The following is a 25326-nucleotide window of genomic DNA, read 5'->3' as shown; positions in this document are numbered from 1 at the left end:
ATCGAAAAACCATTTTGCATAGAATCGAAAACCTTTTTCTCTGCCAAAATGAAAAACGGATGGTAGAACAGAATTTGCGGTTGTAGTCTGATTCTGAAAATAGTATTGAAAATAGTGTTAAAGAACTTCATCATATGTAAAAACTTTTCTGGTGCCCAGGAATAGTACTAGAATTTTGCTCAGAATCTGTTCTGTCTGGGTTTTCCCAGACCTCCACACCCACTGAAAAAACAGCCAGACACTCTGGTAAAATCCAAAAGTATTTATCACAGGAAAAAATAAGCACAAAGGAAAACCTGTCTTCACAGCAGACAGGTTACAGATACATACAACAGGGTCCTGATGTCCAGTCAATTCCACAAGCTGCTTGCTGGCACCCCCCCCCCCCAAGGTTTCAATAGTCCAAGGCACAAACCAGGATTGTAGCCACCAAAGTTCACAGTCAGGTCTCATGAATCTCCAAGATAAAACTCCACAAGCCAGGAAGGGTGGGGCCGCCTTTTATCCTTTCCCCAGAGCACCACACCCAAACCCAGCTGTGACCTCTAATGCTGGAAATACCTAGCCAATTGCATTCGTCTCTGATTGGCTCTCCTCTGTCGCATATCTATTATGTCACTAGCATCTTCCCCCAGGGACTCCAGGCTGCTTGCTGAGGAGAGCTCCCCCTGGTGGAACTCTGGCTGTCCTTCTTCTCCAGCCTGGGATTCTGCTTCCTCGTCAGTCTGCAACTCCTGGTCCTCCGCCTCTCCCTCTGAGCTGGACACCGACAGCAAGTCAGCCATTCCCGGAGGGGTCCCAGGCTGAACCACAACAGAATCGAAAACCTTTTTCTCTCTCAAAACTAAATTCGGGGTGGTAGATTGATTATAAAAATAGTATTAATAGGTGATTTCAACAACTTTTGGTTTTGACGTATTTCATCTCTAAAAACGTTTTTCCTGCCAAGGGAGAAAACCTTTTCAGTCGCAATATATATATTGAGGTTAGGATCTGATTACAGATAATATTCAGAGTTTTGAAGTACTTCATGTTGTGAAGAATTTCATGTCTAAGAACTTTTTTGGTGCATGGAGAAAATGCTTGATTTTGCTCAGAATCGTAAAACCATTTTGCCTAGAATCGAAAACCTTTTTCTCTTCCAAAATGAAAAACGGATGGTAGAATAGAATTTGCGGTTGTAGTCTGATACTGAAAATTGCATTCAAAATGGTTTTGAACAATTTCATGTTTTGAAGTACTTCATGTCTAAGAACATTTCTTGTGCATGGGTTAAATACCAGAATTTTGCCAAGAATGGAAAAACCATTTTGCCTGGTCGAAAACCTTTTTCTCTCTCAAAATGAAAAAAGGATGGTAGAACAGAATTTGCGGTTGTAGTCTGATTCTGAACATAGTATTCAAAATGGTTTTGAACAATTTCATGTTTTGAAGTACTTCATGTCTCAGAACTTTTTTGGTGCCAAGGGAGAAAACCTTTTCAGTCGCCATATCAAAATTGAGGTTAGGATATGATTAGAGAAAATGCTAGAATTTTGCTCAGAATCGAAAAACCATTTTGCCTAGAATCGAAAACATTTTTCTCTCCCAAAATGAAAAATGGATGGTAGAACAGAATTTGCAGTTGTAGTCTGATTCTGAAAATAGTATTGAAAATAGTTTTGAAGAATTTCATCATATGTAAAAACCTTTCTGGTGCCCAGGAAAAGTACCAGAATTTTGCTCAGAATCGAAAACCTTTTTCCGTCTCAAAACTAAATTCGGGGTGGTAGTTTGATTATAAAAATAGTGTTGATAGGTGATTTCAACAACTTTTGGTTTTGACGTATTTCATCTCTAAAAATGTTTTTGCTGCCAAGGGAGAAAACCTTTTCAGTCGCAATATCAAAATTGAGGTTAGGATCTGATTACAGATAATATTCAGAGTTTTGAAAAAGTTTTGAGAAAATGCTAGAATTTTGCTCAGAATGGAAAAACCATTTTGCCTAGAATTGAAGAATTTAATGTCTTGAAGAACATCATCCTGTCTAAGAACTTTTTTGGTGCCCAGGAAAAGTACCAGAATTTTGCCTACAATCGAAAACCTTTTTCTCTGCCAAAATGAAAAACGGATGGTAGAACAGAATTTGCGGTTGTAGTCTGATTCTGAAAATAGTATTGAAAATAGTTTTGAAGAACATCATATATAAAAACTTTTCTGGTGCCCAGGAAAAGTACCAGAATTTTACTCAGAATCGAAACCCTTTTTCTCCCTCAAAACTAAATTCGGGGTGGTAGTTTGATTATAAAAATAGTATTGATAGGTGATTTCAACAACTTTTGGTTTTGACGTATTTCATCTCTAAAAATGTTTTTGCTGCCAAGGGAGAAAACCTTTTCAGTCGCAATATCAAAATTGAGGTTAGGCTCTGATTAGAGAAAATGCTAGAATTTTGCTCAGAATCGAAAAACTATTTTGCCTAGAATCGAAAACCTTTTTCTCTTCCAAAATGAAAAATGGATGGTAGAACAGAATTTGCGGTTGTAGTCTGATTCTGAAAATAGTATTGAAAATGGTTTTGAAGAATTTCATGTCTTGAAGAACATCATCCTGTCTAAGAACTTTTTTGGTGCCCAGGGATAGTACCAGAATTTTGCCTAGAATCGAAAACCTTTTTCTCTGCCAAAATGAAAAACGGATGGTAGAACAGAATTTGCGGTTGTAGTCTGATTCTGAAAATAGTATTGAAAATAGTTTTGAAGAACATCATATATAAAAACTTTTCTGGTGCCCAGGAAAAGTACCAGAATTTTGCTCAGAATCGAAAACCTTTTTCTCTCTCAAAACTAAATTCGGGGTGGTAGTTTGATTATAAAAATAGTATTGATAGATGATTTCAACAACTTTTGGTTTTGACGTATTTCATCTCTAAAAACATTTTTGCTGCCAAGGGAGAAAACCTTTTCATTCGCAATATCTATATTGAAATTAGGATCTGATTACAGATAATATTCAGAGTTTTGAAGTACTTCATGTTTTGAAGTACTTCATGTCTAAGAACATTTTTTGTGCATGGGTTAAATACCAGAATTTTGCCAAGAATGGAAAAACCATTTTGCCTAGAATCGAAAACCCTATTCTATCTCAAAATGAAAAACGGATGTTGGAAAGGAATTTGTGGTTGTAGTCTGATTCTGAAAATAGTATTGAAAATGGTTTTGAAGAATTTCATGTCTTGAAGAACATCATCCTGTCTAAGAACTTTTTTGGTGCCCAGGGAAAGTACCAGAAGTTTGTTCAGAATCGAAAACCTTTTTCTCTTTCATAACAAAATTTGGGGTGGTATTTAGATTCTAAAAATGGTATTGATACCTGTTTTCAACAATTCTTGGTTTTGACGAATTTCATGTCTATGTACCTTTTTGCTGCATGCTTGAATTTTGCTCAGAATCGAAAAACCATTTTGCCTAGAATCGAAAACCTTTTTCTCTCCCAAAATGAAAAATGGATGGTAGAACAGAATTTGCGGTTGTATTCTCATTCTGAAAATGGTATTCAAAATGGTTTTGAACAATTTCATGTTTTGAAGTACTTCATGTCTAAGAACATTTTTTGTGCATGGGTTAAATACCAGAATTTTGCCAAGAATGGAAAAACCATTTTGCCTGGTCGAAAACCTTTTTCTCTCTCAAAATGAAAAACGGATGGTAGAACAGAATTTGCGGTTGTAGTCTGATTCTGAAAATAGTATTGAAAATGGTTTTGAAGAGTTTCATGTCTTGAAGAACATCATCCTGTCTAAGAACTTTTTTGGTGCCCAGGGAAAGCACCAGAATTTTGCCTAGAATCGATAACCTTTTTCTCTGCCAAGATAAAAAATGGATGGTGGAACAGAATTTGCGGTTGTAGTCTGATTTTGAAAATAGTATTGAAAATAGTTTTGAAGAACTTCATCATATCTAAAAACTTTTCTGGTGCCCAGGAAAAGTACCAGAATTTTGCTCAGAATCGAAAACCTTTTTCTCTCTCAAAACTAAATTCGGGGTGGTAGTTTGATTATAAAAATAGTATTGATAGATGATTTCAACAACTTTTGGTTTTGACGTATTTCATCTCTAAAAACGTTTTTGCTGCCAAGGGAGAAAACCTTTTCAGTCGCAATATCAAGATTGAGGTTAGGATCTGATTACAGATAATATTCAGAGTTTTGAAGTACTTCGTGTTGTGAAGAATTTCATGTCTAAGAACTTTTTTGGTGCATGGAGAACATGCTTGATTTTGCTCAGAATCGGAAAACCATTTTGCCTAGAATCGAAAACCTTTTTCTCTCCCAAAATGAAAAACGGATGGTAGAATAGAATTTGCGGTTGTAGTCTGATTCTGAAAATTGGTATTCAAAATGGTTTTGAACAATTTCATGTTTTGAAGTACTTCATGTCTCAGAACATTTTTGGTGCCAAGGGAGAAAACCTTTTCAGTCGCAATATCAAAATTGAGGTTAGGATCTGATTAGAGAAAATGCTAGAATTTTGCTCAGAATCGAAAAACCATTTTGCCTAGAATCGAAAAGCTTTTTCTCTCCCCAAATGAAAAATTGATGGTAGAACAGAATTTGCGGTTGTAGTCTGATTCTGAAAATAGTATTGAAAATAATTTTGAAGAACTTCATCATATGTAAAAGGTTTTCTGGTGCCCAGGAAAAGTACCAGAATTTTGCTCAGAATCGAAAACCTTTTTCTCTCTCAAAACTAAATTCGGGGTGGTAGTTTGATTATAAAAATAGTATTGATAGGTGATTTCAACAACTTTTGGTTTTGACGTATTTCATCTCTAAAAATGTTTTTGCTGCCAAGGGAGAAAACCTTTTCAGTCGCAATATCAAAATTGAGGTTAGGATCTGATTACAGATAATATTCAGAGTTTTGAAAAAGTTTTGAGAAAATGCTAGAATTTTGCTCAGAATGGAAAAACCATTTTGCCTAGAATTGAAGAATTTAATGTCTTGAAGAACATCATCCTGTCTAAGAACTTTTTTGGTGCCCAGGAAAAGTACCAGAATTTTGCCTACAATCGAAAACCTTTTTCTCTGCCAAAATGAAAAACGGATGGTAGAACAGAATTTGCGGTTGTAGTCTGATTCTGAAAATAGTATTGAAAATAGTTTTGAAGAACATCATATATAAAAACTTTTCTGGTGCCCAGGAAAAGTACCAGAATTTTACTCAGAATCGAAACCCTTTTTCTCTCTCAAAACTAAATTCGGGGTGGTAGCTTGATTATAAAAATAGTATTGATAGGTGATTTCAACAACTTTTGGTTTTGACGTATTTCATCTCTAAAAACGTTTTTGCTGCCAAGGGAGAAAACCTTTTCAGTCGCAATATCAAAATTGAGCTTAGGCTCTGATTGGAGAAAATGCTAGAATTTTGCCCAGAATCGAAAAACCATTTTGCCTAGAATCGAATACCCTTTTCTATCTCAAAATGAAAAACTGATGTTGGAAAGGAATTTGTGGTTGTAGTCTGATTCTGAAAGTAGTATTAAAAATGGTTTTGAAGAATTTCATGCCTTGAAGAACATCATCCTGTCTAAGAACTTTTTTGGTGCCCATGGAAAGTACCAGAATTTTGCCTAGAATCGAAAACCTTTTTCTCTGCCAAAATGAAAAACGGATGGTAGAACAGAATTTGCGGTTGTAGTCTGATTCTGAAAATAGTATTGAAAATGGTTTTGATCAATTTCATGTTTTGAAGTACTTCATGTCTCAGAACTTTTTTGGTGCCAAGGGAGAAAACCTCTTCAATCGCAATATCAAAATTGAGGTTAGGATCTGATTAGAGAAAATGCTAGAATTTTGCTCAGAATCGAAAAACCATTTTGCATAGAATCGAAAACCTTTTTCTCTCCCAAAATGAAAAATGGATGGTAGAACAGAATTTGCGGTTGTAGTCTGATTCTGAAAATAGTATTGAAAATAGTTTTGGAGAACTTCATCATATGTAAAAACTTTTCTGGTGCCCAGGGAAAGTACCAGAATTTTCCTAGAATCGAAAACCTTTTTCTCTGCCAAAATGAAAAACGGATGGTAGAACAGAATTTGGGGTTGTAGTCTGATTCTGAAAATAGTATTGAAAATAGTTTTGAAGACCATCATATATAAAAACTTTTCTGGTGCCCAGGAAAAGTACCAGAATTTTGCTCAGAATCGAAAACCTTTTTCTCTCTCAAAACTAAATTCGGGGTGGTAGTTTGATTATAAAAATAGTATTGATAGGTGATTTCAACAACTTTTGGTTTTGACGTATTTCATCTCTAAAAACGTTTTTGCTGCCAAGGGAGAAAACCTTTTCAGTCGCAATATCAAAATTGAGGTTAGGCTCTGATTAGAGAAAATGCTAGAATTTTGCCCAGAATCGAAAAACCATTTTGCCTAGAATCGAATACCCTTTTCTATCTCAAAATGAAAAACTGATGTTGGAAAGGAATTTGTGGTTGTAGTCTGATTCTGAAAGTAGTATTAAAAATGGTTTTGAAGAATTTCATGCCTTGAAGAACATCATCCTGTCTAAGAACTTTTTTGGTGCCCATGGAAAGTACCAGAATTTTGCCTAGAATCGAAAACCTTTTTCTCTGCCAAAATGAAAAACGGATGGTAGAACAGAATTTGCGGTTGTAGTCTGATTCTGAAAATAGTATTGAAAATGGTTTTGATCAATTTCATGTTTTGAAGTACTTCATGTCTCAGAACTTTTTTGGTGCCAAGGGAGAAAACCTCTTCAATCGCAATATCAAAATTGAGGTTAGGATCTGATTAGAGAAAATGCTAGAATTTTGCTCAGAATCGAAAAACCATTTTGCATAGAATCGAAAACCTTTTTCTCTGCCAAAATGAAAAACGGATGGTAGAACAGAATTTGCGGTTGTAGTCTGATTCTGAAAATAGTATTGAAAATAGTGTTAAAGAACTTCATCATATGTAAAAACTTTTCTGGTGCCCAGGAATAGTACTAGAATTTTGCTCAGAATCTGTTCTGTCTGGGTTTTCCCAGACCTCCACACCCACTGAAAAAACAGCCAGACACTCTGGTAAAATCCAAAAGTATTTATCACAGGAAAAAATAAGCACAAAGGAAAACCTGTCTTCACAGCAGACAGGTTACAGATACATACAACAGGGTCCTGATGTCCAGTCAATTCCACAAGCTGCTTGCTGGCACCCCCCCCCCCCAAGGTTTCAATAGTCCAAGGCACAAACCAGGATTGTAGCCACCAAAGTTCACAGTCAGGTCTCACGAATCTCCAAGATAAAACTCCACAAGCCAGGAAGGGTGGGGCCGCCTTTTATCCTTTCCCCAGAGCACCACACCCAAACCCAGCTGTGACCTCTAATGCTGGAAATACCTAGCCAATTGCATTCGTCTCTGATTGGCTCTCCTCTGTCGCATATCTATTATGTCACTAGCATCTTCCCCCAGGGACTCCAGGCTGCTTGCTGAGGAGAGCTCCCCCTGGTGGAACTCTGGCTGTCCTTCTTCTCCAGCCTGGGATTCTGCTTCCTCGTCAGTCTGCAACTCCTGGTCCTCCGCCTCTCCCTCTGAGCTGGACACCGACAGCAAGTCAGCCATTCCCGGAGGGGTCCCAGGCTGAACCACAACAGAATCGAAAACCTTTTTCTCTCTCAAAACTAAATTCGGGGTGGTAGATTGATTATAAAAATAGTATTAATAGGTGATTTCAACAACTTTTGGTTTTGACGTATTTCATCTCTAAAAACGTTTTTCCTGCCAAGGGAGAAAACCTTTTCAGTCGCAATATATATATTGAGGTTAGGATCTGATTACAGATAATATTCAGAGTTTTGAAGTACTTCATGTTGTGAAGAATTTCATGTCTAAGAACTTTTTTGGTGCATGGAGAAAATGCTTGATTTTGCTCAGAATCGTAAAACCATTTTGCCTAGAATCGAAAACCTTTTTCTCTTCCAAAATGAAAAACGGATGGTAGAATAGAATTTGCGGTTGTAGTCTGATACTGAAAATTGCATTCAAAATGGTTTTGAACAATTTCATGTTTTGAAGTACTTCATGTCTAAGAACATTTCTTGTGCATGGGTTAAATACCAGAATTTTGCCAAGAATGGAAAAACCATTTTGCCTGGTCGAAAACCTTTTTCTCTCTCAAAATGAAAAAAGGATGGTAGAACAGAATTTGCGGTTGTAGTCTGATTCTGAACATAGTATTCAAAATGGTTTTGAACAATTTCATGTTTTGAAGTACTTCATGTCTCAGAACTTTTTTGGTGCCAAGGGAGAAAACCTTTTCAGTCGCCATATCAAAATTGAGGTTAGGATATGATTAGAGAAAATGCTAGAATTTTGCTCAGAATCGAAAAACCATTTTGCCTAGAATCGAAAACATTTTTCTCTCCCAAAATGAAAAATGGATGGTAGAACAGAATTTGCAGTTGTAGTCTGATTCTGAAAATAGTATTGAAAATAGTTTTGAAGAATTTCATCATATGTAAAAACCTTTCTGGTGCCCAGGAAAAGTACCAGAATTTTGCTCAGAATCGAAAACCTTTTTCCGTCTCAAAACTAAATTCGGGGTGGTAGTTTGATTATAAAAATAGTGTTGATAGGTGATTTCAACAACTTTTGGTTTTGACGTATTTCATCTCTAAAAATGTTTTTGCTGCCAAGGGAGAAAACCTTTTCAGTCGCAATATCAAAATTGAGGTTAGGATCTGATTACAGATAATATTCAGAGTTTTGAAAAAGTTTTGAGAAAATGCTAGAATTTTGCTCAGAATGGAAAAACCATTTTGCCTAGAATTGAAGAATTTAATGTCTTGAAGAACATCATCCTGTCTAAGAACTTTTTTGGTGCCCAGGAAAAGTACCAGAATTTTGCCTACAATCGAAAACCTTTTTCTCTGCCAAAATGAAAAACGGATGGTAGAACAGAATTTGCGGTTGTAGTCTGATTCTGAAAATAGTATTGAAAATAGTTTTGAAGAACATCATATATAAAAACTTTTCTGGTGCCCAGGAAAAGTACCAGAATTTTACTCAGAATCGAAACCCTTTTTCTCCCTCAAAACTAAATTCGGGGTGGTAGTTTGATTATAAAAATAGTATTGATAGGTGATTTCAACAACTTTTGGTTTTGACGTATTTCATCTCTAAAAATGTTTTTGCTGCCAAGGGAGAAAACCTTTTCAGTCGCAATATCAAAATTGAGGTTAGGCTCTGATTAGAGAAAATGCTAGAATTTTGCTCAGAATCGAAAAACTATTTTGCCTAGAATCGAAAACCTTTTTCTCTTCCAAAATGAAAAATGGATGGTAGAACAGAATTTGCGGTTGTAGTCTGATTCTGAAAATAGTATTGAAAATGGTTTTGAAGAATTTCATGTCTTGAAGAACATCATCCTGTCTAAGAACTTTTTTGGTGCCCAGGGATAGTACCAGAATTTTGCCTAGAATCGAAAACCTTTTTCTCTGCCAAAATGAAAAACGGATGGTAGAACAGAATTTGCGGTTGTAGTCTGATTCTGAAAATAGTATTGAAAATAGTTTTGAAGAACATCATATATAAAAACTTTTCTGGTGCCCAGGAAAAGTACCAGAATTTTGCTCAGAATCGAAAACCTTTTTCTCTCTCAAAACTAAATTCGGGGTGGTAGTTTGATTATAAAAATAGTATTGATAGATGATTTCAACAACTTTTGGTTTTGACGTATTTCATCTCTAAAAACATTTTTGCTGCCAAGGGAGAAAACCTTTTCAGTCGCAATATCTATATTGAAATTAGGATCTGATTACAGATAATATTCAGAGTTTTGAAGTACTTCATGTTTTGAAGTACTTCATGTCTAAGAACATTTTTTGTGCATGGGTTAAATACCAGAATTTTGCCAAGAATGGAAAAACCATTTTGCCTAGAATCGAAAACCCTATTCTATCTCAAAATGAAAAACGGATGTTGGAAAGGAATTTGTGGTTGTAGTCTGATTCTGAAAATAGTATTGAAAATGGTTTTGAAGAATTTCATGTCTTGAAGAACATCATCCTGTCTAAGAACTTTTTTGGTGCCCAGGGAAAGTACCAGAAGTTTGTTCAGAATCGAAAACCTTTTTCTCTTTCATAACAAAATTTGGGGTGGTATTTAGATTCTAAAAATGGTATTGATACCTGTTTTCAACAATTCTTGGTTTTGACGAATTTCATGTCTATGTACCTTTTTGCTGCATGCTTGAATTTTGCTCAGAATCGAAAAACCATTTTGCCTAGAATCGAAAACCTTTTTCTCTCCCAAAATGAAAAATGGATGGTAGAACAGAATTTGCGGTTGTATTCTCATTCTGAAAATGGTATTCAAAATGGTTTTGAACAATTTCATGTTTTGAAGTACTTCATGTCTAAGAACATTTTTTGTGCATGGGTTAAATACCAGAATTTTGCCAAGAATGGAAAAACCATTTTGCCTGGTCGAAAACCTTTTTCTCTCTCAAAATGAAAAACGGATGGTAGAACAGAATTTGCGGTTGTAGTCTGATTCTGAAAATAGTATTGAAAATGGTTTTGAAGAGTTTCATGTCTTGAAGAACATCATCCTGTCTAAGAACTTTTTTGGTGCCCAGGGAAAGCACCAGAATTTTGCCTAGAATCGATAACCTTTTTCTCTGCCAAGATAAAAAATGGATGGTGGAACAGAATTTGCGGTTGTAGTCTGATTTTGAAAATAGTATTGAAAATAGTTTTGAAGAACTTCATCATATCTAAAAACTTTTCTGGTGCCCAGGAAAAGTACCAGAATTTTGCTCAGAATCGAAAACCTTTTTCTCTCTCAAAACTAAATTCGGGGTGGTAGTTTGATTATAAAAATAGTATTGATAGATGATTTCAACAACTTTTGGTTTTGACGTATTTCATCTCTAAAAACGTTTTTGCTGCCAAGGGAGAAAACCTTTTCAGTCGCAATATCAAGATTGAGGTTAGGATCTGATTACAGATAATATTCAGAGTTTTGAAGTACTTCGTGTTGTGAAGAATTTCATGTCTAAGAACTTTTTTGGTGCATGGAGAACATGCTTGATTTTGCTCAGAATCGGAAAACCATTTTGCCTAGAATCGAAAACCTTTTTCTCTCCCAAAATGAAAAACGGATGGTAGAATAGAATTTGCGGTTGTAGTCTGATTCTGAAAATTGGTATTCAAAATGGTTTTGAACAATTTCATGTTTTGAAGTACTTCATGTCTCAGAACATTTTTGGTGCCAAGGGAGAAAACCTTTTCAGTCGCAATATCAAAATTGAGGTTAGGATCTGATTAGAGAAAATGCTAGAATTTTGCTCAGAATCGAAAAACCATTTTGCCTAGAATCGAAAAGCTTTTTCTCTCCCCAAATGAAAAATTGATGGTAGAACAGAATTTGCGGTTGTAGTCTGATTCTGAAAATAGTATTGAAAATAATTTTGAAGAACTTCATCATATGTAAAAGGTTTTCTGGTGCCCAGGAAAAGTACCAGAATTTTGCTCAGAATCGAAAACCTTTTTCTCTCTCAAAACTAAATTCGGGGTGGTAGTTTGATTATAAAAATAGTATTGATAGGTGATTTCAACAACTTTTGGTTTTGACGTATTTCATCTCTAAAAATGTTTTTGCTGCCAAGGGAGAAAACCTTTTCAGTCGCAATATCAAAATTGAGGTTAGGATCTGATTACAGATAATATTCAGAGTTTTGAAAAAGTTTTGAGAAAATGCTAGAATTTTGCTCAGAATGGAAAAACCATTTTGCCTAGAATTGAAGAATTTAATGTCTTGAAGAACATCATCCTGTCTAAGAACTTTTTTGGTGCCCAGGAAAAGTACCAGAATTTTGCCTACAATCGAAAACCTTTTTCTCTGCCAAAATGAAAAACGGATGGTAGAACAGAATTTGCGGTTGTAGTCTGATTCTGAAAATAGTATTGAAAATAGTTTTGAAGAACATCATATATAAAAACTTTTCTGGTGCCCAGGAAAAGTACCAGAATTTTACTCAGAATCGAAACCCTTTTTCTCTCTCAAAACTAAATTCGGGGTGGTAGCTTGATTATAAAAATAGTATTGATAGGTGATTTCAACAACTTTTGGTTTTGACGTATTTCATCTCTAAAAACGTTTTTGCTGCCAAGGGAGAAAACCTTTTCAGTCGCAATATCAAAATTGAGCTTAGGCTCTGATTGGAGAAAATGCTAGAATTTTGCCCAGAATCGAAAAACCATTTTGCCTAGAATCGAATACCCTTTTCTATCTCAAAATGAAAAACTGATGTTGGAAAGGAATTTGTGGTTGTAGTCTGATTCTGAAAGTAGTATTAAAAATGGTTTTGAAGAATTTCATGCCTTGAAGAACATCATCCTGTCTAAGAACTTTTTTGGTGCCCATGGAAAGTACCAGAATTTTGCCTAGAATCGAAAACCTTTTTCTCTGCCAAAATGAAAAACGGATGGTAGAACAGAATTTGCGGTTGTAGTCTGATTCTGAAAATAGTATTGAAAATGGTTTTGATCAATTTCATGTTTTGAAGTACTTCATGTCTCAGAACTTTTTTGGTGCCAAGGGAGAAAACCTCTTCAATCGCAATATCAAAATTGAGGTTAGGATCTGATTAGAGAAAATGCTAGAATTTTGCTCAGAATCGAAAAACCATTTTGCATAGAATCGAAAACCTTTTTCTCTCCCAAAATGAAAAATGGATGGTAGAACAGAATTTGCGGTTGTAGTCTGATTCTGAAAATAGTATTGAAAATAGTTTTGGAGAACTTCATCATATGTAAAAACTTTTCTGGTGCCCAGGGAAAGTACCAGAATTTTCCTAGAATCGAAAACCTTTTTCTCTGCCAAAATGAAAAACGGATGGTAGAACAGAATTTGCGGTTGTAGTCTGATTCTGAAATTAGTATTGAAAATAGTTTTGAAGAACATCATATATAAAAACTTTTCTGGTGCCCAGGAAAAGTACCAGAATTTTGCTCAGAATCGAAAACCTTTTTCTCCCTCAAAACTAAATTCGGGGTGGTAGTTTGATTATAAAAATAGTATTGATAGGTGATTTCAACAACTTTTGGTTTTGACGTATTTCATCTCTAAAAATGTTTTTGCTGCCAAGGGAGAAAACCTTTTCAGTCGCAATATCAAAATTGAGGTTAGGCTCTGATTAGAGAAAATGCTAGAATTTTGCTCAGAATCGAAAAACCATTTTGCCTAGAATCGAAAACCTTTTTCTCTTCCAAAATGAAAAATGGATGGTAGAACAGAATTTGCGGTTGTAGTCTGATTCTGAAAATAGTATTGAAAATGGTTTTGAAGAATTTCATGTCTTGAAGAACATCATCCTGTCTAAGAACTTTTTTGGTGCCCAGGGATAGTACCAGAATTTTGCCTAGAATCGAAAACCTTTTTCTCTGCCAAAATGAAAAACGGATGGTAGAACAGAATTTGCGGTTGTAGTCTGATTCTGAAAATAGTATTGAAAATAGTTTTGAAGAACATCATATATAAAAACTTTTCTGGTGCCCAGGAAAAGTACCAGAATTTTGCTCAGAATCGAAAACCTTTTTCTCTCTCAAAACTAAATTCGGGGTGGTAGTTTGATTATAAAAATAGTATTGATAGATGATTTCAACAACTTTTGGTTTTGACGTATTTCATCTCTAAAAACATTTTTGCTGCCAAGGGAGAAAACCTTTTCAGTCGCAATATCTATATTGAAATTAGGATCTGATTACAGATAATATTCAGAGTTTTGAAGTACTTCATGTTTTGAAGTACTTCATGTCTAAGAACATTTTTTGTGCATGGGTTAAATACCAGAATTTTGCCAAGAATGGAAAAACCATTTTGCCTAGAATCGAAAACCCTATTCTATCTCAAAATGAAAAACGGATGTTGGAAAGGAATTTGTGGTTGTAGTCTGATTCTGAAAATAGTATTGAAAATGGTTTTGAAGAATTTCATGTCTTGAAGAACATCATCCTGTCTAAGAACTTTTTTGGTGCCCAGGGAAAGTACCAGAAGTTTGTTCAGAATCGAAAACCTTTTTCTCTTTCATAACAAAATTTGGGGTGGTATTTAGATTCTAAAAATGGTATTGATACCTGTTTTCAACAATTCTTGGTTTTGACGAATTTCATGTCTATGTACCTTTTTGCTGCATGCTTGAATTTTGCTCAGAATCGAAAAACCATTTTGCCTAGAATCGAAAACCTTTTTCTCTCCCAAAATGAAAAATGGATGGTAGAACAGAATTTGCGGTTGTATTCTCATTCTGAAAATGGTATTCAAAATGGTTTTGAACAATTTCATGTTTTGAAGTACTTCATGTCTAAGAACATTTTTTGTGCATGGGTTAAATACCAGAATTTTGCCAAGAATGGAAAAACCATTTTGCCTGGTCGAAAACCTTTTTCTCTCTCAAAATGAAAAACGGATGGTAGAACAGAATTTGCGGTTGTAGTCTGATTCTGAAAATAGTATTGAAAATGGTTTTGAAGAGTTTCATGTCTTGAAGAACATCATCCTGTCTAAGAACTTTTTTGGTGCCCAGGGAAAGCACCAGAATTTTGCCTAGAATCGATAACCTTTTTCTCTGCCAAGATAAAAAATGGATGGTGGAACAGAATTTGCGGTTGTAGTCTGATTTTGAAAATAGTATTGAAAATAGTTTTGAAGAACTTCATCATATCTAAAAACTTTTCTGGTGCCCAGGAAAAGTACCAGAATTTTGCTCAGAATCGAAAACCTTTTTCTCTCTCAAAACTAAATTCGGGGTGGTAGTTTGATTATAAAAATAGTATTGATAGATGATTTCAACAACTTTTGGTTTTGACGTATTTCATCTCTAAAAACATTTTTGCTGCCAAGGGAGAAAACCTTTTCAGTCGCAATATCTATATTGAAATTAGGATCTGATTACAGATAATATTCAGAGTTTTGAAGTACTTCATGTTTTGAAGTACTTCATGTCTAAGAACATTTTTTGTGCATGGGTTAAATACCAGAATTTTGCCAAGAATGGAAAAACCATTTTGCCTAGAATCGAAAACCCTATTCTATCTCAAAATGAAAAACGGATGTTGGAAAGGAATTTGTGGTTGTAGTCTGATTCTGAAAATAGTATTGAAAATGGTTTTGAAGAATTTCATGTCTTGAAGAACATCATCCTGTCTAAGAACTTTTTTGGTGCCCAGGGAAAGTACCAGAAGTTTGTTCAGAATCGAAAACCTTTTTCTCTTTCATAACAAAATTTGGGGTGGTATTTAGATTCTAAAAATGGTATTGATACCTGTTTTCAACAATTCTTGGTTTTGACGAATTTCATGTCTATGTACCTTTTTGCTGCATGCTTGAATTTTGCTCAGAATCGAAAAACCATTTTGCCTAGAATCGAAAACCTTTTTCTCTCCCAAAATGAAAAATGGATGGTAGAACAGAATTTGCGGTTGTATTCTCATTCTGAAAATGGTATTCAAAATGGTTTTGAACAATTTCATGTTTTGAAGTACTTCATGTCTAAGAACATTTTTTGTGCATGGGTTAAATACCAGAATTTTGCCAAGAATGGAAAAACCATTTTGCCTGGTCGAAAACCTTTTTCTCTCTCAAAATGAAAAACGGATGGTAGAACAGAATTTGCGGTTGTAGTCTGATTCTGAAAATAGTATTGAAAATGGTTTTGAAGAGTTTCATGTCTTGAAGAACATCATCCTGTCTAAGAACTTTTTTGGTGCCCAGGGAAAGCACCAGAATTTTGCCTAGAATCGATAACCTTTTTCTCTGCCAAGATAAAAAATGGATGGTGGAACAGAATTTGCGGTTGTAGTCTGATTTTGAAAATAGTATTGAAAATAGTTTTGAAGAACTTCATCATATCTAAAAACTTTTCTGGTGCCCAGGAAAAGTACCAGAATTTTGCTCAGAATCGAAAACCTTTTTCTCTCTCAAAACTAAATTCGGGGTGGTAGTTTGATTATAAAAATAGTATTGATAGATGATTTCAACAACTTTTGGTTTTGACGTATTTCATCTCTAAAAACGTTTTTGCTGCCAAGGGAGAAAACCTTTTCAGTCGCAATATCAAGATTGAGGTTAGGATCTGATTACAGATAATATTCAGAGTTTTGAAGTACTTCGTGTTGTGAAGAATTTCATGTCTAAGAACTTTTTTGGTGCATGGAGAACATGCTTGATTTTGCTCAGAATCGGAAAACCATTTTGCCTAGAATCGAAAACCTTTTTCTCTCCCAAAATGAAAAACGGATGGTAGAATAGAATTTGCGGTTGTAGTCTGATTCTGAAAATTGGTATTCAAAATGGTTTTGAACAATTTCATGTTTTGAAGTACTTCATGTCTCAGAACATTTTTGGTGCCAAGGGAGAAAACCTTTTCAGTCGCAATATCAAAATTGAGGTTAGGATCTGATTAGAGAAAATGCTAGAATTTTGCTCAGAATCGAAAAACCATTTTGCCTAGAATCGAAAAGCTTTTTCTCTCCCCAAATGAAAAATTGATGGTAGAACAGAATTTGCGGTTGTAGTCTGATTCTGAAAATAGTATTGAAAATAATTTTGAAGAACTTCATCATATGTAAAAGGTTTTCTGGTGCCCAGGAAAAGTACCAGAATTTTGCTCAGAATCGAAAACCTTTTTCTCTCTCAAAACTAAATTCGGGGTGGTAGTTTGATTATAAAAATAGTATTGATAGGTGATTTCAACAACTTTTGGTTTTGACGTATTTTATCTCTAAAAACGTTTTTGCTGCCAAGGGAGAAAACCTTTTCAGTCGCAATATCAAAATTGAGGTTAGGCTCTGATTGGAGAAAATGCTAGAATTTTGCTCAGAATCGGAAAACCATTTTGACTAGTCGAAAACCTTTTTCTCTCTCAAAATGAAAAACGGATGGTAGAACAGAATTTGCGGTTGTAGTCTGATTCTGAAAATAGTATTGAAAATGGTTTTGAAGAGTTTCATGTCTTGAAGAACATCATCCTGTCTAAGAACTTTTTTGGTGCCCAGGGAAAGTACCAGAATTTTGCCTAGAATCGATAACCTTTTTCTCTGCCAAAATGAAAAATGGATGGTGGAACAGAATTTGCGGTTGTAGTCTGATTCTGAAAATAGTATTGAAAATAGTTTTGAAGAACTTCATCATATCTAAAAACTTTTCTGGTGCCCAGGAAAAGTACCAGAATTTTGCTCAGAATCGAAAACCTTTTTCTCTCTCAAAACTAAATTCGGGGTGGTAGTTTGATTATAAAAATAGTATTGATAGATGATTTCAACAACTTTTGGTTTTGACGTATTTCATCTCTAAAAACGTTTTTGCTGCCAAGGGAGAAAACCTTTTCAGTCGTAATATCAATATTGAGGTTAGGATCTGATTACAGATAATATTCAGAGTTTTGAAGTACTTCATGTTGTGAAGAATTTCATGTCTAAGAACTTTTTTGGTGCCTGGAGAACATGCTTGATTTTGCTCAGAATCGGAAAGCCATTTTGCCTAGAATCGAAAACCTTTTTCTCTCCCAAAATGAAAAATGGATGGTAGAACAGAATTTGCGGTTGTAGTCTGATTCTGAAAATAGTATTGAAAATAGTTTTGAAGAACTTCATCATATGTAAAAACTTTTCTGGTGCCCAGGGAAAGTACCAGAATTTTGCTCAGAATCGAAAACCTTTTTCTCTCTCAAAACTAAATTCGGGGTGGTAGTTTGATTATAAAAATAGTATTGATAGATGATTTCAACAACTTTTGGTTTTGACGTATTTCATCTCTAAAAACGTTTTTGCTGCCAAGGGAGAAAACCTTTTCAGTCGCAATATCAATATTGAGGTTAGGATCTGATTACAGATAATATTCAGAGTTTTGAAGTGCTTCATGTTGTGAAGAATTTCATGTCTAAGAACTTTTTTGGTGCATGGAGAACATGCTTGATTTTGCTCAGAATCGGAAAACCATTTTGCCTAGAATCGAAAATCTTTTTCTCTCCCAAAATGAAAAACGGATGGTAGAATAGAATTTGCGATTGTAGTCTGATTCTGAAAATTGGTATTCAAAATGGTTTTGAACAATTTCATGTTCTGAAGTACTTCATGTCTCAGAACATTTTTGGTGCCAAGGGAGAAAACCTTTTCAGTCGCAATATCAAAATTGAGGTTAGGATCTGATTAGAGAAAATGCTTGAATTTTGCTCAGAATCGGAAAACCATTTTGCCTAGTCGAAAACCTTTTTCTCTCTCAAAATGAAAAACGGATGGTAGAACAGAATTTGCGGTTGTAGTCTGATTCTGAAAATAGTATTGAAAATGGTTTTGAAGAGTTTCATGTCTTGAAGAACATCATCCTGTCTAAGAACTTTTTTGGTGCCCAGGGAAAGCACCAGAATTTTGCCTAGAATCGATAACCTTTTTCTCTGCCAAAATGAAAAATGGATGGTGGAACAGAATTTGCGGTTGTAGTCTGATTTTGAAAATAGTATTGAAAATAGTTTTGAAGAACTTCATCATATCTAAAAACTTTTCTGGTGCCCAGGAAAAGTACCAGAATTTTGCTCAGAATCGAAAACCTTTTTCTCTCTGAAAACTAAATTCGGGGTGGTAGTTTGATTATAAAAATAGTATTGATAGATGATTTCAACAACTTTTGGTTTTGACGTATTTCACCTCTAAAAACGTTTTTCCTGCCAAGGGAGAAAACCTTTTCAGTCGCAATATCAATATTGAGGTTAGGATCTGATTACAGATAATATTCAGAGTTTTGAAGTACTTCATGTTGTGAAGAATTTCATGTCTAAGAACTTTTTTGGTGCATGGAGAACATGCTTGATTTTGCTCAGAATCGGAAAACCATTTTGCCTAGAATCGAAAACCTTTTTCTCTCCCAAAATGAAAAACGGATGGTAGAATAGAATTTGCGGTTGTAGTCTGATTCTGAAAATTGGTATTCAAAATGGTTTTGAACAATTTCATGTTTTGAAGTACTTCATGTCTCAGAACATTTTTGGTGCCAAGGGAGAAAACCTTTTCAGTCGCAATATCAAAATTGAGGTTAGGATCTGATTAGAGAAAATGCTTGAATTTTGCTCAGAATCGGAAAACCATTTTGCCTAGTCGAAAACCTTTTTCTCTCTCAAAATGAAAAACGGATGGTAGAACAGAATTTGCGGTTGTAGTCTGATTCTGAAAATAGTATTGAAAATGGTTTTGAAGAGTTTCATGTCTTGAAGAACATCATCCTGTCTAAGAACTTTTTTGGTGCCCAGGGAAAGTACCAGAATTTTGCCTAGAATCGATAACCGTTTTCTCTGCCAAGATAAAAAATGGATGGTGGAACAGAATTTGAGGTTGTAGTCTGATTTTGAAAATAGTATTGAAAATAGTTTTGAAGAACTTCATCATATCTAAAAACTTTTCTGGTGCCCAGGAAATGTACCAGAATTTTGCTCAGAATCGAAAACCTTTTTCTCTCTCAAAACTAAATTCGGGGTGGTAGTTTGATTATAAAAATAGTATTGATAGATGATTTCAACAACTTTTGGTTTTGACGTATTTCATCTCTAAAAACGTTTTTGCTGCCAAGGGAGAAAACCTTTTCAGTCGCAATATCAATATTGAGGTTAGGATCTGATTACAGATAATATTCAGAGTTTTGAAGTACTTCATGTTGTGAAGAATTTCATGTCTAAGAACTTTTTTGGTGCATGGAGAACATGCTTGATTTTGCTCAGAATCGGAAAACCATTTTGCCTAGAATCGAAAACCTTTTTCTCTCCCAAAATGAAAAACGGATGGTAGAATAGAATTTGCGGTTGTAGTCTGATTCTGAAAATTGGTATTCAAAATGGTTTTGAACAATTTCATGTTTTGAAGTACTTCATGTCTCAGAACATTTTTGGTGCCAAGGGAGAAAACCTTTTCAGTCGCAATATCAAAATTGAGGTTAGGATCTGATTAGAGAAAATGCTAGAATTTTGCTCAAAATCGAAAAACCATTTTGCCTAGAATCGAAAAGCTTTTTCTCTCCCCAAATGAAAAATTGATGGTAGAACAGAATTTGCGGTTGTAGTCTGATTCTGAAAATAGTATTGAAAATAATTTTGAAGAACTTCATCATATGTAAAAGGTTTTCTGGTGCCCAGGAAAAGTACCAGAATTTTGCTCAGAATCGAAAACCTTTTTCTCTCTCAAAACTAAATTCGGGGTGGTAGTTTGATTATAAAAATAGTATTGATAGGTGATTTCAACAACTTTTGGTTTTGACGTATTTCATCTCTAAAAACGTTTTTGCTGCCAAGGGAGAAAACCTTTTCAGTCGCAATATCAATATTGAGGTTAGGATCTGATTACCGAAAATGCTAGAATTTTGCTCAGAATCGGAAAACCATTTTGCCTAGTCGAAAACCTTTTTCTCTCTCAAAATGAAAAACGGATGGTAGAACAGAATTTGCGGTTGTAGTCTGATTCTGAAAATAGTATTGAAAATGGTTTTGAAGAACTTCATCATATGTAAAAACTTTTCTGGTGCCCAGGGAAAGTACCAGAATTTTGCTCAGAATCGAAAACCTTTTTCTCTCTCAAAACTAAATTCGGGGTGGTAGTTTGATTATAAAAATAGTATTGATAGATGATTTCAACAACTTTTGGTTTTGACGTATTTCATCTCTAAAAACGTTTTTGCTGCCAAGGGAGAAAACCTTTTCAGTCGCAATATCAATATTGAGGTTAGGATCTGATTACAGATAATATTCAGAGTTTTGAAGTGCTTCATGTTGTGAAGAATTTCATGTCTAAGAACTTTTTTGGTGCATGGAGAACATGCTTGATTTTGCTCAGAATCGGAAAACCATTTTGCCTAGAATCGAAAATCTTTTTCTCTCCCAAAATGAAAAACGGATGGTAGAATAGAATTTGCGGTTGTAGTCTGATTCTGAAAATTGGTATTCAAAATGGTTTTGAACAATTTCATGTTCTGAAGTACTTCATGTCTCAGAACATTTTTGGTGCCAAGGGAGAAAACCTTTTCAGTCGCAATATCAAAATTGAGGTTAGGATCTGATTAGAGAAAATGCTTGAATTTTGCTCAGAATCGGAAAACCATTTTGCCTAGTCGAATACCTTTTTCTCTCTCAAAATGAAAAACGGATGGTAGAACAGAATTTGCGGTTGTAGTCTGATTCTGAAAATAGTATTGAAAATGGTTTTGAAGAGTTTCATGTCTTGAAGAACATCATCCTGTCTAAGAACTTTTTTGGTGCCCAGGGAAAGTACCAGAATTTTGCCTAGAATCGATAACCGTTTTCTCTGCCAAGATAAAAAATGGATGGTGGAACAGAATTTGCGGTTGTAGTCTGATTTTGAAAATAGTATTGAAAATAGTTTTGAAGAACTTCATCATATCTAAAAACTTTTCTGGTGCCCAGGAAAAGTACCAGAATTTTGCTCAGAATCGAAAACCTTTTTCTCTCTCAAAACTAAATTCGGGGTGGTAGTTTGATTATAAAAATAGTATTGATAGATGATTTCAACAACTTTTGGTTTTGACGTATTTCATCTCTAAAAACGTTTTTGCTGCCAAGGGAGAAAACCTTTTCAGTCGCAATATCAATATTGAGGTTAGGATCTGATTACAGATAATATTCAGAGTTTTGAAGTACTTCATGTTGTGAAGAATTTCATGTCTAAGAACTTTTTTGGTGCATGGAGAACATGCTTAATTTTGCTCAGAATCGGAAAACCATTTTGCCTAGAATCGAAAACCTTTTTCTCTCCCAAAATGAAAAACGGATGGTAGAATAGAATTTGCGGTTGTAGTCTGATTCTGAAAATTGGTATTCAAAATGGTTTTGAACAATTTCATGTTTTGAAGTACTTCATGTCTCAGAACATTTTTGGTGCCAAGGGAGAAAACCTTTTCAGTCGCAATATCAAAATTGAGGTTAGGATCTGATTAGAGAAAATGCTTGAATTTTGCTCAGAATCGGAAAACCATTTTGCCTAGTCGAAAACCTTTTTCTCTCTCAAAATGAAAAACGGATGGTAGAACAGAATTTGCGGTTGTAGTCTGATTCTGAAAATAGTATTGAAAATGGTTTTGAAGAGTTTCATGTCTTGAAGAACATCATCCTGTCTAAGAACTTTTTTGGTGCCCAGGGAAAGTACCAGAATTTTGCCTAGAATCGATAACCGTTTTCTCTGCCAAGATAAAAAATGGATGGTGGAACAGAATTTGCGGTTGTAGTCTGATTTTGAAAATAGTATTGAAAATAGTTTTGAAGAACTTCATCATATGTAAAAGGTTTTCTGGTGCCCAGGAAAAGTACCAGAATTTTGCTCAGAATCGAAAACCTTTTTCTCTCTCAAAACTAAATTCGGGGTGGTAGTTTGATTATAAAAATAGTATTGATAGGTGATTTCAACAACTTTTGGTTTTGACGTATTTCATCTCTAAAAACGTTTTTGCTGCCAAGGGAGAAAACCTTTTCAGTCGCAATATCAATATTGAGGTTAGGATCTGATTACCGAAAATGCTAGAATTTTGCTCAGAATCGGAAAACCATTTTGCCTAGTCGAAAACCTTTTTCTCTCTCAAAATGAAAAACGGATGGTAGAACAGAATTTGCGGTTGTAGTCTGATTCTGAAAATAGTATTGAAAATGGTTTTGAAGAACTTCATCATATGTAAAAACTTTTCTGGTGCCCAGGGAAAGTACCAGAATTTTGCTCAGAATCGAAAACCTTTTTCTCTCTCAAAACTAAATTCGGGGTGGTAGTTTGATTATAAAAATAGTATTGATAGATGATTTCAACAACTTTTGGTTTTGACGTATTTCATCTCTAAAAACGTTTTTGCTGCCAAGGGAGAAAACCTTTTCAGTCGCAATATCAATATTGAGGTTAGGATCTGATTACAGATAATATTCAGAGTTTTGAAGTGCTTCATGTTGTGAAGAATTTCATGTCTAAGAACTTTTTTGGTGCATGGAGAACATGCTTGATTTTGCTCAGAATCGGAAAACCATTTTGCCTACAATCGAAAATCTTTTTCTCTCCCAAAATGAAAAACGGATGGTAGAATAGAATTTGCGGTTGTAGTCTGATTCTGAAAATTGGTATTCAAAATGGTTTTGAACAATTTCATGTTCTGAAGTACTTCATGTCTCAGAACATTTTTGGTGCCAAGGGAGAAAACCTTTTCAGTCGCAATATCAAAATTGAGGTTAGGATCTGATTAGAGAAAATGCTTGAATTTTGCTCAGAATCGGAAAACCATTTTGCCTAGTCGAAAACCTTTTTCTCTCTCAAAATGAAAAACGGATGGTAGAACAGAATTTGCGGTTGTAGTCTGATTCTGAAAATAGTATTGAAAATGGTTTTGAAGAGTTTCATGTCTTGAAGAACATCATCCTGTCTAAGAACTTTTTTGGTGCCCAGGGAAAGCACCAGAATTTTGCCTAGAATCGATAACCTTTTTCTCTGCCAAAATGAAAAATGGATGGTGGAACAGAATTTGCGGTTGTAGTCTGATTTTGAAAATAGTATTGAAAATAGTTTTGAAGAACTTCATCATATCTAAAAACTTTTCTGGTGCCCAGGAAAAGTACCAGAATTTTGCTCAGAATCGAAAACCTTTTTCTCTCTCAAAACTAAATTCGGGGTGGTAGTTTGATTATAAAAATAGTATTGATAGATGATTTCAACAACTTTTGGTTTTGACGTATTTCATCTCTAAAAACGTTTTTCCTGCCAAGGGAGAAAACCTTTTCAGTCGCAATATCAATATTGAGGTTAGGATCTGATTACAGATAATATTCAGAGTTTTGAAGTAATTCATGTTGTGAAGAATTTCATGTCTAAGAACTTTTTTGGTGCATGGAGAACATGCTTGATTTTGCTCAGAATCGGAAAACCATTTTGCCTAGAATCGAAAACCTTTTTCTCTCCCAAAATGAAAAACGGATGGTAGAATAGAATTTGCGGTTGTAGTCTGATTCTGAAAATTGGTATTCAAAATGGTTTTGAACAATTTCATGTTTTGAAGTACTTCATGTCTCAGAACATTTTTGGTGCCAAGGGAGAAAACCTTTTCAGTCGCAATATCAAAATTGAGGTTAGGATCTGATTAGAGAAAATGCTTGAATTTTGCTCAGAATCGGAAAACCATTTTGCCTAGTCGAATACCTTTTTCTCTCTCAAAATGAAAAACGGATGGTAGAACAGAATTTGCGGTTGTAGTCTGATTCTGAAAATAGTATTGAAAATGGTTTTGAAGAGTTTCATGTCTTGAAGAACATCATCCTGTCTAAGAACTTTTTTGGTGCCCAGGGAAAGTACCAGAATTTTGCCTAGAATCGATAACCGTTTTCTCTGCCAAGATAAAAAATGGATGGTGGAACAGAATTTGCGGTTGTAGTCTGATTTTGAAAATAGTATTGAAAATAGTTTTGAAGAACTTCATCATATCTAAAAACTTTTCTGGTGCCCAGGAAAAGTACCAGAATTTTGCTCAGAATCGAAAACCTTTTTCTCTCTCAAAACTAAATTCGGGGTGGTAGTTTGATTATAAAAATAGTATTGATAGATGATTTCAACAACTTTTGGTTTTGACGTATTTCATCTCTAAAAACGTTTTTGCTGCCAAGGGAGAAAACCTTTTCAGTCGCAATATCAATATTGAGGTTAGGATCTGATTACAGATAATATTCAGAGTTTTGAAGTACTTCATGTTGTGAAGAATTTCATGTCTAAGAACTTTTTTGGTGCATGGAGAACATGCTTAATTTTGCTCAGAATCGGAAAACCATTTTGCCTAGAATCGAAAACCTTTTTCTCTCCCAAAATGAAAAACGGATGGTAGAATAGAATTTGCGGTTGTAGTCTGATTCTGAAAATTGGTATTCAAAATGGTTTTGAACAATTTCATGTTTTGAAGTACTTCATGTCTCAGAACATTTTTGGTGCCAAGGGAGAAAACCTTTTCAGTCGCAATATCAAAATTGAGGTTAGGATCTGATTAGAGAAAATGCTTGAATTTTGCTCAGAATCGGAAAACCATTTTGCCTAGTCGAAAACCTTTTTCTCTCTCAAAATGAAAAACGGATGGTAGAACAGAATTTGCGGTTGTAGTCTGATTCTGAAAATAGTATTGAAAATGGTTTTGAAGAGTTTCATGTCTTGAAGAACATCATCCTGTCTAAGAACTTTTTTGGTGCCCAGGGAAAGTACCAGAATTTTGCCTAGAATCGATAACCTTTTTCTCTGCCAAGATAAAAAATGGATGGTGGAACAGAATTTGCGGTTGTAG

Source organism: Erythrolamprus reginae, chromosome 3 (genome assembly GCF_031021105.1).
Source record: "Erythrolamprus reginae isolate rEryReg1 chromosome 3, rEryReg1.hap1, whole genome shotgun sequence".
In the NCBI taxonomy this organism is placed as follows: domain Eukaryota; kingdom Metazoa; phylum Chordata; class Lepidosauria; order Squamata; family Dipsadidae; genus Erythrolamprus; species Erythrolamprus reginae.
This window is presented reverse-complemented; position numbering follows the sequence as displayed.